Source organism: Cannabis sativa, chromosome 2 (genome assembly GCF_029168945.1).
Source record: "Cannabis sativa cultivar Pink pepper isolate KNU-18-1 chromosome 2, ASM2916894v1, whole genome shotgun sequence".
Classification (NCBI taxonomy): Eukaryota; Viridiplantae; Streptophyta; class Magnoliopsida; order Rosales; family Cannabaceae; genus Cannabis; species Cannabis sativa.
The window spans coordinates 59,865,614-59,878,940 of record NC_083602.1 but is presented as its reverse complement, the minus strand read 5'-3'; the positions used below and the strand labels follow the sequence as shown (position 1 = coordinate 59,878,940).

Genomic DNA, 13,327 nt, shown 5'->3' with positions numbered 1-13,327 from the left:
GGTAATTAAACCCGGCGCTCTGATACCATTTTTCTGTCACGACCCGAGCCCTAGGCTGTGGCAGATGTGTAATATCCATAACTTGGGTGGTCAAAGGTCACACTTTGACTCTTGTAGGAAAATAAAGCTTATAAATGATCCTTTTATTTATATTACAAAATACTAATTTAAAAGAATGGATTAACTCCTATATTAATAAAAATATATTAGTAATAAAAAATCAGGACCACTCATCAATATAAGAGAACAGTAATATCCCCACAGTTATGTAATCACCAAATAGATAGATTTAATAAGTCCATAAAATACCAAAATAATACCTAGCATCCATCATTTCTCATTTCTAACTAGTACATAGCTAATTTAAGTCATCCAGACCATCCATTGGTTCTTAAATACAAAATCAGTCTCATTAGAAGGTGAAAGAGTAAAATATGACTAAACTAATAACGACATTCCTTTCCCAACAGTACCATCCTCATCCACTAGCATCAAACTGAGTTCCTGGAATAGGAGAAAATAGGGGGTGAGCTTATAAAGCCCAGTAGGAAAACAACTAATATCAAAGGACCCTTGGTTTAATAAAATTCCTGCATGGTTAGCTTTATAAAAATAAAATGTCTCATCAACAGTATGAATATGTACAAATAAAATAGAGAGACCACAAATAATCACAAATCAAACGTCAAATGCATATCACACCGTCCACTAGACCCCTAGCTCTCAATACCAAATCATAGAAAACGACATCCAAAACCGGGTAGTCGCATCTGATATCCACCATAAATAACGGGGCTCAGATTTAATTCACTCCCTGTACAGATTCTAGGTCTTTCACCTACAGGTGAGTGCACACCTGATCTACCTATGATGACACAGAGTCTAGGTCGTGAAACAACAATATGCATCGAACATGATTAACATGGCTCTCATCAATACAACCAAAGCAGGCAAATAATAAGCATAACAAAAGAACATATTCCTTTTTATTTTCTAGAAAATTCGGCAGCATAACAGCTGTATTTTGAATAAACCCAAAAATCATAACCTGCATAAATATTTGCACACAAAAATATATTTGGCACTCGGTGCCCCAGAACAGTCCAGAAAATATGCAGATTAAGTTTTCAATTTTTCAAACAATTTTGTAAATCATAAAAATTGGAATATGTCTAATGTATACAACGCATATAAAAATCAAGTCCAAAAATCAAGTTGAGTCCCTACCTCTCCCGAGTCGTTAATCTTTTTTTTTTCCAAAAGACGATCTTAAGCTCTCAAGTCCCGAGCTCCAATTGTTTAGTCCAAACTTACATATTACTCTCACCTATACCATCAAATGATTAAATAATTATCATCATCGCATTCTACATTCAAAACCGAGTCCAACGACATATAATATGACTATATTTAAAATTTGGGATTCCGAAACCTCACCTAAGCGGTGCACATTAACAATCGGTGGCGGTAAAAATTGGTGTACCGGAAATATCGCCGAAAATAGGAGTAGTATATATCAAAACGACCACCTCGACGAGTAGATCACACTCATGCCAACCGTTTGTCAAAACGGTACACGAGGTCACCGGAAAGTCGCCGGAAAGGGGCGGAGCTACAAAAATGTCACCGGAAAAAGTTGCGAACCGGGAAAAATGGTTTAGTGTAGGTTGTTCTCCTCGACGAGCTGAGTGTAGTGGTGAAAACCTCTCGTCAAACGGACGCCGGAGGTGACCGGAAAACCCGTTCAAAGTTTGAAATCCCAAACTTTGACTTGCGATCCCGAGTCAATGGCGGCGAGAGGAGCGGCGCCGCTTGGGGGGTGAGGTCGCCGGCACTTGGGCTTTCAATTTGTCCGGCGCGTTGGGTCGGACGGTGGCCGGAGGTGGGTCGCCGGAGTGTGGTGGTTATGGAGGTTTATGGGTTTTATTTTTGGTATTTTAAAGAGAGAGAAAGAGAGAAAGATAGATAGAATGAGAGAGGGGGACGAAGGGGTTCAGTAATATTCAAAATAATTTATATATATATAGATATATTTTTTTTTTTACGTACATATATATATTATTTTATAATTATTTTATATATATATAAAAGTACAGTTGACTCGGTCAAACCGAGTCTTTTCAATCTAACTGTGTGGTGTTGATGGTGGTGGCAGAAGAGTGGCGCAACCGATGGTGGATCGCATCTTCGTCAAGAGGCGATGGTAACTGTGAGGGAGTTGATTGAATCGGGAGAAGGGAGTTGATTGAATGGGAAGACTTGTGTAGCATTTCAATTAAATTTGATATAAGGTTATTTTTAGTTAATTGATAAAAAAAAAAAAAAAGGGTACATTTCAATTAAATTTGATATAAGGTTATTTTTAGTTAAAGGGTATAATGGGTAATGTACTTTTAAAAAGGGGTACATTTCAATTAAATTTGATATAAGGTTATTTTTAGTTAATTGATAAAAAAAAAAGGCATATTTCAACTTCCCCCAAAGAGAAATGCTAGCATATGGCCTTGTTTCTCTCTCTAGTAAAAGTTAATGTCTTTTTTTAAAAAATAATAAAGTAAATGTCTTTTTTTATTTAAGGTTATAATTGTAATTTTATTATCAAATTTTTATCAAAATGGCTATTTTGCTAAATGTTTATAAAAAAAATACATTTACTAACTTAATTTCTAAATTTAGGGCCATTTTACATCTCAACCCTTTACAAAAATATGGCATATCAAATACCATAAAAAGTCTTAAATGTGAAAAAATACCATAGAAGAGTGGCATACCTATAAATGCCATATTTTTGTAATTTTTTTTATAAAATCACATATTTCATGTAATTTTCACTTAAAACAATTCTTATAAGGTCCGTTTGTTATTTAGGATTGGATTGGATTAGACTGAAAAGGATTGGACTGACAAGATTGGATTATTAAGAATAGACTGAACTATTTTTTTTTAATTTCTTTTTAGAAAAAAGAAAAACTTAAATTAAAATAAAAATATATAATAATAAATTAAATTAAAATATATAATAATAAATAAATAAAATGAATAATTTGCAGCAAAAAAATAAAAATAAATAAAATAAAAATAAAATAAAATAAAATAATATATCCTATATAATTAAGTATATATCATAAGCATATAATAAAATATTTTATCATATTTTTTATTTAATAAATAATTAAAATAATAAAATAAAAATACTTGAATAATATAAAATTATTTATCTTAAACACTAATTTAATCACTAATTTAATATAAATATTAATTTTTTAAAATATTTATATAAATTTTCTAGTAATTTAAAAATAATATATAATTTTATTGTCTCATTTTCTTTCTTCGAATCAATTTAATTAAGTAATTATTATTTAATTAATAATATTATAAATTTTGAAAACTTATGTATAATAATTCAAAATTATACATTTTTACTAATTTTAATGAATAAGTTTTTGATAAAAAAAATGTATAAATAAGTGTGTGATAATTATTTCCTTTAAATTCTTATTAAATTTAAAATATATTAATAAAATTAAAATTAAATCTCACCAGCATGAGATTATTTATCCCACCCTGCTGGATGAGATAAATAATCCTAGACAGATGAGGTTAGTTGGATTACTTATCCAGACTTCTAACATGCCCAAACACTGGATTGGACAAATTAGCCTGTCTAATCCAATCCAATCCTGCGTACCAAACGGGCACATAGGGTGATTCTACAATGCACCCCCTTAAAAGGGATGTACTAATGCACCTTTAACTTGTTTTGGTATCCTGAAGATTTTTTTAGTCTAATTTTTTTCATATTCATGTACATTATAGCTATATAAGATAACCTACAAAATTTTGAGAAATTCAGAATAATTTACAATATAGAAAAAAATGTTCAAACAGTCTATTTTACATGCGTATAAAATAAAATAGTCACACATGCAACACATTGTTTGAACGTATTTTTCGGTGTGAAACTTTTCCAAAATTCTTAAAATTTTACAGGATGTCTTAAATAACTATAACGTACATGACTATGAGAAAAAATTTGACTAAAAAATTATTTCAGGTGCTAAAACAGATAAAAGTTCATCAATGTATCTATTTTAAGGGGGTGCATTGTAGAATTTCTCATTCTTATATTATCACTTACACAATTATACGATAGTTACATGGTAGTTGTTGTCTAGTTGCGCAATGGTTGCATTTCAATCAGACGATAATTGATGGGCGGTTGGTTGAATGTTGTATAAGACGAAAGTTTCAATCAAACAAAGGTTGTTGGGTGGTTGCTGAGTGGTTGCATCAGACGAAATAACTGTTGGAAAAATATTTATGCAACTGTTATGAAATATTAAAAAATCAAAAAAGTGTTTCCACATACGTAACTCTATCTACATGTCTCTTCATGATTTAATATGAACAAATTCACTATTAGAAATTTGAAAAACAATAAAAATACACCAGGATAAATATTTTACTATAGTATTGATGTAATTTTTTTTATATTATACTTGAGTTGGATTGTTTAGGAACTCCAGTTCAATTTTTTGAGATATATATTTCATGGATCTGAAATTGGAAGTCAGGACATTAGTATTATGCAAATTAAACTGGATTCCCGATTGAATTTTAGTTTCGTAGTAGTTTTTTTATACTTTTTTTTTTCATGAATTCGAAACAGTCCATGTTTTGATTGATTATGGTCATCTTTTTAGGTGAAGTCGCCGAAATTAATGGCGATTCTCTTTCTGGTTGAATTTGTGTTGGGTTGCTGTGTGGTTGCACAATGGTTGCCCAGGAAGCATGGATCCTGGGTTGAAAGTGTGTGTAAGTGGTATTTGCGTAACTTTTTTTATTTGGGTTGTATATTTGTTTCTTTGGGCAGCTGAAAGTATTTTTGTAATATTGTTATTTTTTTGGTTAAAACTGAAAAAAAAAAAAAAAAAAAAAAAAAAAACTTATTTTATATTAAACTCTATATATAAAGATTATATTAGAAAATATTTTGACAAAATTTGAGTTTGATTAGAAAATTAATTACTTTTAAAATATATTTTATATATTATGTGCAGACATATATTTTAAAAAAATAATGATAGTGATAGATACATTTTTATAATTTGTAATTAGGAGAGTATGGTTATAATAAAGTGTACAAATTATTAAAAACATATATCATTAATTATTTTTTTGACAATATCATTAATCATATTTAAATAAAAGATTTATCGTGAAATTAAGATTTAAATATATATTTTATATATAGATGTGATTATATATAGATATAATTTTTATAATTAAATATATAATAAAATTAATGATTTTTATATAAAATATCTATATAATTTTTATTTTTAAATATATATAATAATATTATAAAACAATAAAGAATATTTTGTCAAGTAATTGGAATATTCTGTTAAAGTTAACGTAGAAAACTTAAAAATACTGTTATACCAAGAATTCTGTTACATGGCCACATTTTATATAGAATAGATATATATATATAATATATGTTATTTGTGGTAAAACTATTTATGTTTTGATTTTTTTACATTTAATTATCTTTTTTCTTAGCAAACTTCGGAGGAATTCAGACAATACCATAAAACGTGTAAACAGTAAAGAAAATGAACAAGAAACTATGAACACTCACTTAGAGTAGCGAGTATTCAACATTAAGCTACCAAAATAACAGAACAACCGGAATATACAAAGAACACAAGGGAATATAGTAGTTCAGTCAGATCACAGTCTGCTTAGTTTACTATTACAAATAATTTCTGCTTAGTTTATTCAACTTGGATCACTTCTTTATATAGAAAGCAAGTGTCTTTTTAGTTTTACATAATTGATCGGTTATATAACTGTTTTACAATAAATAACAATATTAAATTAAAATAAACGTAAAAGGATAAATAAAAAACAGTTTAATTTGTTCTAATAATAAATGCAACAACGTATGCGACTTATCAGGTGTGAGTTGCCCGTTCATATTCTCGCACAAGCTCACAGGCTTTAGGTGTGTTATATATTCATAAAAGGGCTAATGAACCTACCACTAGAATGTCTGTGTTCTATCTACGTCACTTTGTCGGACATCTCGCGTTGACAGCATGGGACATGCGAGTCCCTATCGAGTCGTCAAACATCTTTTGTCATTCGAACTAATCGTTATGTAAAGAAGCGATCTTTACCTAGTCACAAGAGAATAATACTTAGTCATTGCATATATTTCAATGTATGTGCAACTTATATAAATCCTCTCGGTCCATTTTATACTACACTATGTAAGGCATAGTATGCGACTAGACTCTGTCAAGGCCGCATCATCTTGTGAGTTTGGTTCAAGCGAGGTCAACTCTGGGAGAGTCATTAATTAACAGCTCATCCATCCCTTGAGGATTGGATCCACGTGTTGATTTTATAAGAGACTGATCTTGAGTTTCTAGGCAAAAAATTTGCACTATAACGCATGCTCCTAGTTTTGCGATTGACAGCTGTGTCATTAAGGAAACTATCAGAGAGAGGCAGACGAGTTATTGTCACGAGATGGTGACTTTTTGTTGTCTTGTTGAGGGTTTTAAAAAGACGGATGTAATTATTATTTTTATTTCTTTGATATGCCACGTCGTCAAGACCTTTCAGGGTATGTGCAGGCGCTCTCTTTGGAGACCATTAGATTGGGAGGCCTTAGGCATTCCCTTGCCACGTGTCTGCAACCCAATGAATAAAGAGTGTTAGTATTTAACCCCCTAAAATATAAATCGATTCTCATTGTTTTTCCCTATCATTTTCTAACTTCACTTTCTCATCTAGAAATTCAAACTTAAGAAATTCTCTAAAGTTTTGAATTCTTGTTTGCCGGAGACGATTTCAAAATCTTGAGGATTTTCAAGAGTGATCTTTGAAATAATTACACAAAAGGTTAGTAATTATTGTTTTCTCTAAATGTTCGCATGCCCTCTTGGGTTAAGTTTAGAGCCCGGCTGGTCTTCCAAACATAAAAATAAGATATTTTTGACCGTTGACAATGATCTAACATTGAAAATTAGCTCTTAGTGGTGATGGTCATTTTTTAGAGCCCAACAGGTCTTGATGTGGGTCACCTGGAGCTTTTTTTTTAACTCCCTTGGGGTTAAGTTTTGACGGTGATAAAGAATTGAATTATCTTCTAAATGCAAGTTGAATCACATCAATCAGATTAATATTGAGTGAGTTATGACTGTTTAACTAAAAGCAGTTCATGACCCAGCGCGCAGGTTGACATCCAGCGCCTAGGTTGACATCCTAGGGCCCAAGTTCACATATGACGTCAGCCTAGATGTTGAGTAAGTGTGAAAACTTCCAAGGGATGTACTTTGAGATGCCTAAGTAATATTTTGACATCACTTTAGCCAGTTTTCGTGCTCTGGCAAAGCTGATCATCAGTTCTCGGAGATGTTGCTGTTCTACAGAAATGAGAGACTCAAAACTCTTCATTTTTTAGTGAATTCCCCATGTCCAAAATGAGAAATGCAAAGTTGTGAATTTAACTTCTCTAACTTCATATATTTTAGTTATTGTAAACAACTAGATGGACGGTCGAAACAAAATTAGAGTCGGATAAGCAGAACCTACTGCACCAGGCCATTTGTCAATTTGGGCGCTGGGTACCCTATTCCCGTGCTCCTAGGATCTCATTTTGATACTTCTAAGGTTTTTGGACTTGAGGACGAGGTCTCCTGCCCTATTTTTGATCATTACAGATTTAATGGTCACATCAGATTTGACATTTGAGCAATTGAACGCAGTGCCCCAGGTTGATTGTTAACCTGGGTGCTAGGCCTAACACTAAGTCAAACTAGGCACTGGGCCTCGTTTCCAAGGGCTCAATTTTGTGGTTTTCTCCCCGAGTTTGCTTGAATCTTCATTATTTTTTATGACGAAAAAAATATCCAAAACAATTTTTGGTGAACTTGATCAGAAACAACCCAGGTTGACAATATGTCAACCTAAACGCTGGGCCTATCTCCAAGTGTCAACCTGTGCGCTGGGTCCCAGTTCTGGCCCTCTGAAAATTATATTTGGTCCCCAAGAATAGTTGAATCTTAATATTTTCTTAAAACAAAGAAGACACTTGAAGTGTTCTTGAAAAACTCCATTGAAGATGGGCCAGGTTGACAAAATATCAGCCTGGGTGTAGGGACAACCCTAGGTGTCAACTTGGGTGTTGGGCCTTGCTTTTGGCACCTAGAAAGTGCTATTTTTCCATGAAAGGACCTATTTCCCCATGTTTGATGAATACAAAGAAGATTCAAAGTCAAATCTTTGATCTGATACTTAAAAGGCACCTAGATTGATAGATTTTCAACCTAGGCGTTGTGTGCTCGGGTCCCTAGGTGCTAAAAAATGAACTTGTTCTGATTCTAATGCTAATACCTCAAATATGTATGTGGTATGTTTAGTTGATGTCCTAATGCAAGTTTTGACCCATTTCTACTAAGACAGACCCAAAAATTGAAACCGTAGTTGGGAATGTCAACCTAGGCACTGGGAGAAACCTAGGTGCCCATGTTGGCTTCTAGGCTGCAAGTTTGTGTAATTTTAGCTCTCGGGGCTTGGATTAGTTGCTCCATGTTTTAATGGTTTAGAATACTGAAATATAGTGGGTTAGATTCAAGTTATTAAAGTTTAAACTTCCATTTGAGAGATCTCGAAGTCAACCTGGGCACTGGACTAGGGTCCCCTCGCAGGCCAACTGCTATGACTTGGGTTTACTCAACTCTGTAACGTCATCCTTCATGCCACATGTCAAATATTGATGTCCACGTCACCATAGAAAGTTTCCAAGTTAACATCTACCTTTACCCCTATATTTTTTAAATCAAGAACAATTTTATTGAATTCGCCCAAGTGCTTCCTAAGCTCTTTGGAATCATCCATTCTCATTGCGTAGAGCTTTTTCTTCAGGTAGAGTGTATTGGTCAAAGACTTCTTCATGAAAATGGCTGAAAGCTTTCTCTAGAGACCCCAATCGTACTTTCATCTGATACTTCTCAAAGAACTTTATCACTGAGACTCAACAAGATTGCATTATGAGCCTCTGATTCAATTTCATGAAGTTTCCTCTTATCTTCAAGCTCTTTGAGAGTAGTGGCATCAAGTTCTTCAAAAATGCCTTGATGAACTAGGATAGCCTTCATCTTCATCCTACATAAATCGAAGTCATTCATCCCAGTAAACATGTCAACCTTAAATCTAGTCGAAGCCATTGATGCTGAGCTCTTGAAATTTTAAACTAGGTTCTTGAATCTTTAGATCTAATGGTAAAGCTCTAATATTATTAGTTGTGAATAATCACCTAACTAAGAGCATTAAATTCAAAGAGTAAACTAAGGCCAACTAAATAATGATAATAACTCAACTAGTAAATAATAGAACAATGTTATGAAGGAAAGTTGTAGCACTGTAAAAATGAGATAAGAATTGACGAGATTCAATCACAAGCCATGATAGCTTGGACCTAATCCCAGGGAGGAACTGCCTTGAGACCAATCTTTATTCAATGAGAATGTTGCTCTGGTTACAAAGATGATCACAAATAATCAAAATCAAAATAGTGTCTTGCACCTACAAAAAACTCACTTAAGGGTGTTGTGATCACACACATAGACAAATATTTGGGCTCCAAAAAGAATGAGAAACTGAGCTACCTAACTAACTAACTAACTAACTATTAAAACAATTAAGTTAGTTACCTATTAAGTGTCTAAAATCTCTAACAGAATCTGTCCAACATGCTAAGTGTACGTTTCATTTTGGTAAAAAATTAAATCCTATAAGTCACATGGAAGCCAAAGTAGCACTCCGTTTTAAGAACGAAGTTAACAATATAAAGGATTTTGAAAGAACTCCACAAGGATCTACAATCACTTTCTTGGTGACTGATAGTACCTCTTACTTTTCAATTCTCAAACAATTGAAAGTTCCTTTCTCTGACATTGAAGAAAAAGTTGTGCACATCAATAAAGAGAAGGTAATAATGATATCTTTACCTAGCTATACAATTTTAGTAACTGTAGTATAATTTTACAAATTTTCCCACTATTCTTCTATATTGTAGGCTTTGCCACTTTTACTGTGTTTATTTGTCTCTGAAAATGCTCTTACCAACACCTTCATGAAAAAGTTTTAGCGGTTGTCTCTGAGCTTTCCCATTTCTTGAGGTGGCTGTGATTTTCTGATTCATGTTTCCTTTTGAATTTGTTATAATTGTTGATATAAACCTCCACTTACACTAATACTTAAACTAAATACAAAGGATAGAAAAGTAATTACGAGTAAAAACCCTAAGTTGGCCTTCGGCCTCTATAATCCCTAACAAAAATTAGTTAGAATGGATTTGGATAAATCCACACCTAACTAATTTCTATAACTACCCTAACTATCAAATACAGAAGAAAACCAGAAGCCCTAGTGCTATATATATCTGCTTCAAAGCCCAGATCTACACGGTTGAGGGCTTTCTTCAAGATCCAGAGTTAGTGAACTTGAAGAAGGAAGAATCAAAGCTCGTACATGCACAAGAACAAAGAGAAAGTTAGTATAGTTAGAGAAAGAGGGATAAAACACAGTATATGTAATAACTAAAGAGATTACCAGTCGAAAAACCATACCTGTGACTTGGAATCTCCATCTTTGTACTTTTGATCAACGAAATAGTGGAATCGAGCTCTCAACTTTGAGGAGCAGCTCAAACGGAGACGTAGCCAATTTATTGGTGAACTTCGGGAAAATCTGGTGTATTCTAACTCTAATCTTTCTGGTTTTGTGTGTGTGGTTGTGTATAGATCAGATCATTTTAGATCTGATCTTGGTGTTGTGTTTGTGCTTGGATTTCTGGGTTTGCTAGGGTTTGGGTTCGAGTTTCTCAGAGAGAAACTCTCTGCTAGGGTTTCTAAACCTAAACCTAGTGAGAGAGAAAGTGATCGAGAAGAGTCTCGATCTTTTGGTTTTGTTCAAACACAAAATGGAGTCGTTTTGTTGTGTTGACTTTGAAAAGTCAGGGAAACAGGGAAAGGTCGAAATTGTCCTTGGAAATTGATTTGTTTGTTTTGTTTGGTGTAGGGCAAAATTGTAAAATGCAATTTAAAATTCCTACAATAATTTTCAGTAATGTTTTTGTTCAATAATTCCTCTGCATATAACTTGTTTATAGTGTAATTTTTGACATATTATGGACAAGGTAAATGACAAAAAAAAGATAATCCCAATACAAATCTCTTTACAAGAAGATGATCAATACAGGCATGTCTAAACTTTACAAGAAGCTCCAATAGAAAATTACTTAACTCTTCTGCTAAAATTCTAATTAAATTCTAACTATAATTAAGTAGCCTCCTAATAGAGTAATTCATAAGAGCTTCAATTTTTATCGAGCAAGGACTTTGACAGCAAAACGTCATAACAAATGACCCTTAAACAGGTAAGGATCAAACCCAATAGAAACCACCACATCGATGAACCAAAAAATTAGATCCAAACCCTTGACAAAGCAAACTAAACAAAAAGGCAAAACACAACAAAAGCAAAGAACTATTACAGCAACAGAAAATAAGTACTCACAATCTTTGATCAAAGCCCCACACAAGAAATACCTGCATAAAAGTATCATTTTGAAAAAATATTAGTAAAACTATTTTTTCCAAGATACTAAATTAAAAATATGATAAAAGACAATTACCTATCCCGGGATGTAAGAAATAAAGAAAAAAAAAAGAATACTTAATGTGCTTAGACTATTTTTGTGAATGTAAAAATTGTGTTATATTTAGTGCAAAAAAAATTTGTAATATATTTTTATCAATTTTTAGCATTATGTTTTATTGCACAATTAAAAAACTTGGTACAAAATTTAATATTTTTATTAAGTATAAAAAAAATAATAATTTTATCATTAATTTTATTATTTAAATAATAAAGAAAGATATTGTAAATAATTCATAATTAATATTATAGTCAAAGGAATTAATAAAAGAAAAACATAAAAATAAATAATAAAGTTATACTTTTATTTATTTTATTTTGCTTAAAAAATAAACATTTATGTGAGTTAAATTTTACAGTAAATATTGTGTCAAATTAATATTACTTTTTCACAAATTATTAGAACATATTTTTTTGTTAAGTTTTAGCTTTTTATCACTGATTTAGTTGAAGTTAGGTTTCCAAATATTTAAAAAAAAAAAAAAAAAAAAAGTTAGGTATTTGTTTTCACTTAGTACATCCCCAAGTTTTGTGCTTTGATGGAAATCAAGACCAAAGGCAACGTTAATTAACATACATGATGATAAAGCCCTTACAATATAATAGGCTGTCAATTGCATGCCTTAGTTAATAAGGCAATGATGACCCAAAACCAATACTAGTAAATCATCCCTCTTTCACTATCATTAAGCAAAAATTGCTTCATATCTTATCTTTCTTATTGTATTATCATCATGTTTTCTCTTAGCTACGTTCTTGAAGCGTGATTCAATACGGCTATCTTGTGTGGTTTCCAAGTATGGGTGATTCTAGTTCTGAACAGAATATTGAAGGTGATATGGAGGAGCTCCGGCTACAGTTCATAGAAGAAGCATCTCTGGAGTTGGAGGCCGACTTTGAGATCAATACCGAGATTGCGAAGACTGGGGTACTGGCCAAAATCCTTGGCTCCCGTCCACTGACCAAAGGAAGGATTAAACAAATTCTTTCGGGGGTGTGGAATCTGAAAGGAAAATGGAGAATGAAAACTATGGAACAAGGCACTTGGGGCATTTTCTTCGACAAGCTGGAGGATAAGGAAGAGGTTCTGAAACGGCGACCTTGGATTTTAGCTGGGCAATTGCTAAATATTAGGGAGTGGCCTCTTGATGGCAACTGGTATGGGGTTCCGATGAATAAAGCTGTCTTTTGGGTGGAGATACATGGCCTTCCAACACCCTACCTTGCGTTTCAAAATTCCAGCGTGATTGGAGCCAAGGTTGGCGAGTTCTTGGCTTCAGATGGGGTTGACAACCGGACTATTGCAAGGCGGGGTTTTCTCAAACTCAAGGTGGATATTCATTTAGACCAACGTCTTCCGGCGGGGTTCTACCTGAGTATATCCCGAGGAAGGAAAGAGTGGATACAGTTTAAATATCGTAAATTGCCCAAAATCTGTTTTAACTGTGGATATTTGGCCCATGATTTTAGTGTTTGTACCAGGGAGCGGGCGTTTGCCTTTCCTCCCATTGGAAATGCAGTCCCTCTGTATGGGCCGTGGATTAAGGCAAATGTTCCCATCCGTAATTGTTTTGATACGAAGAGGCCG

At 33.0% G+C, this 13,327-nt stretch overlaps 1 long non-coding RNA gene across 1 annotated transcript; it reads right to left on the bottom strand.

Moving 5' to 3' along the window:
• Window positions 1–306: 306 nt before the first annotated feature.
• On the bottom strand, window positions 307–2,002 carry LOC133035045 (uncharacterized). Its single transcript, XR_009686325.1, has 2 exons — window positions 1,228–2,002; window positions 307–504 (listed from the first exon to the last, which is right to left on the bottom strand). It is a non-coding gene; the product is annotated as an uncharacterized LOC133035045 (long non-coding RNA).
• Between the last annotated feature and the right edge of the window lie 11,325 nt (window positions 2,003–13,327).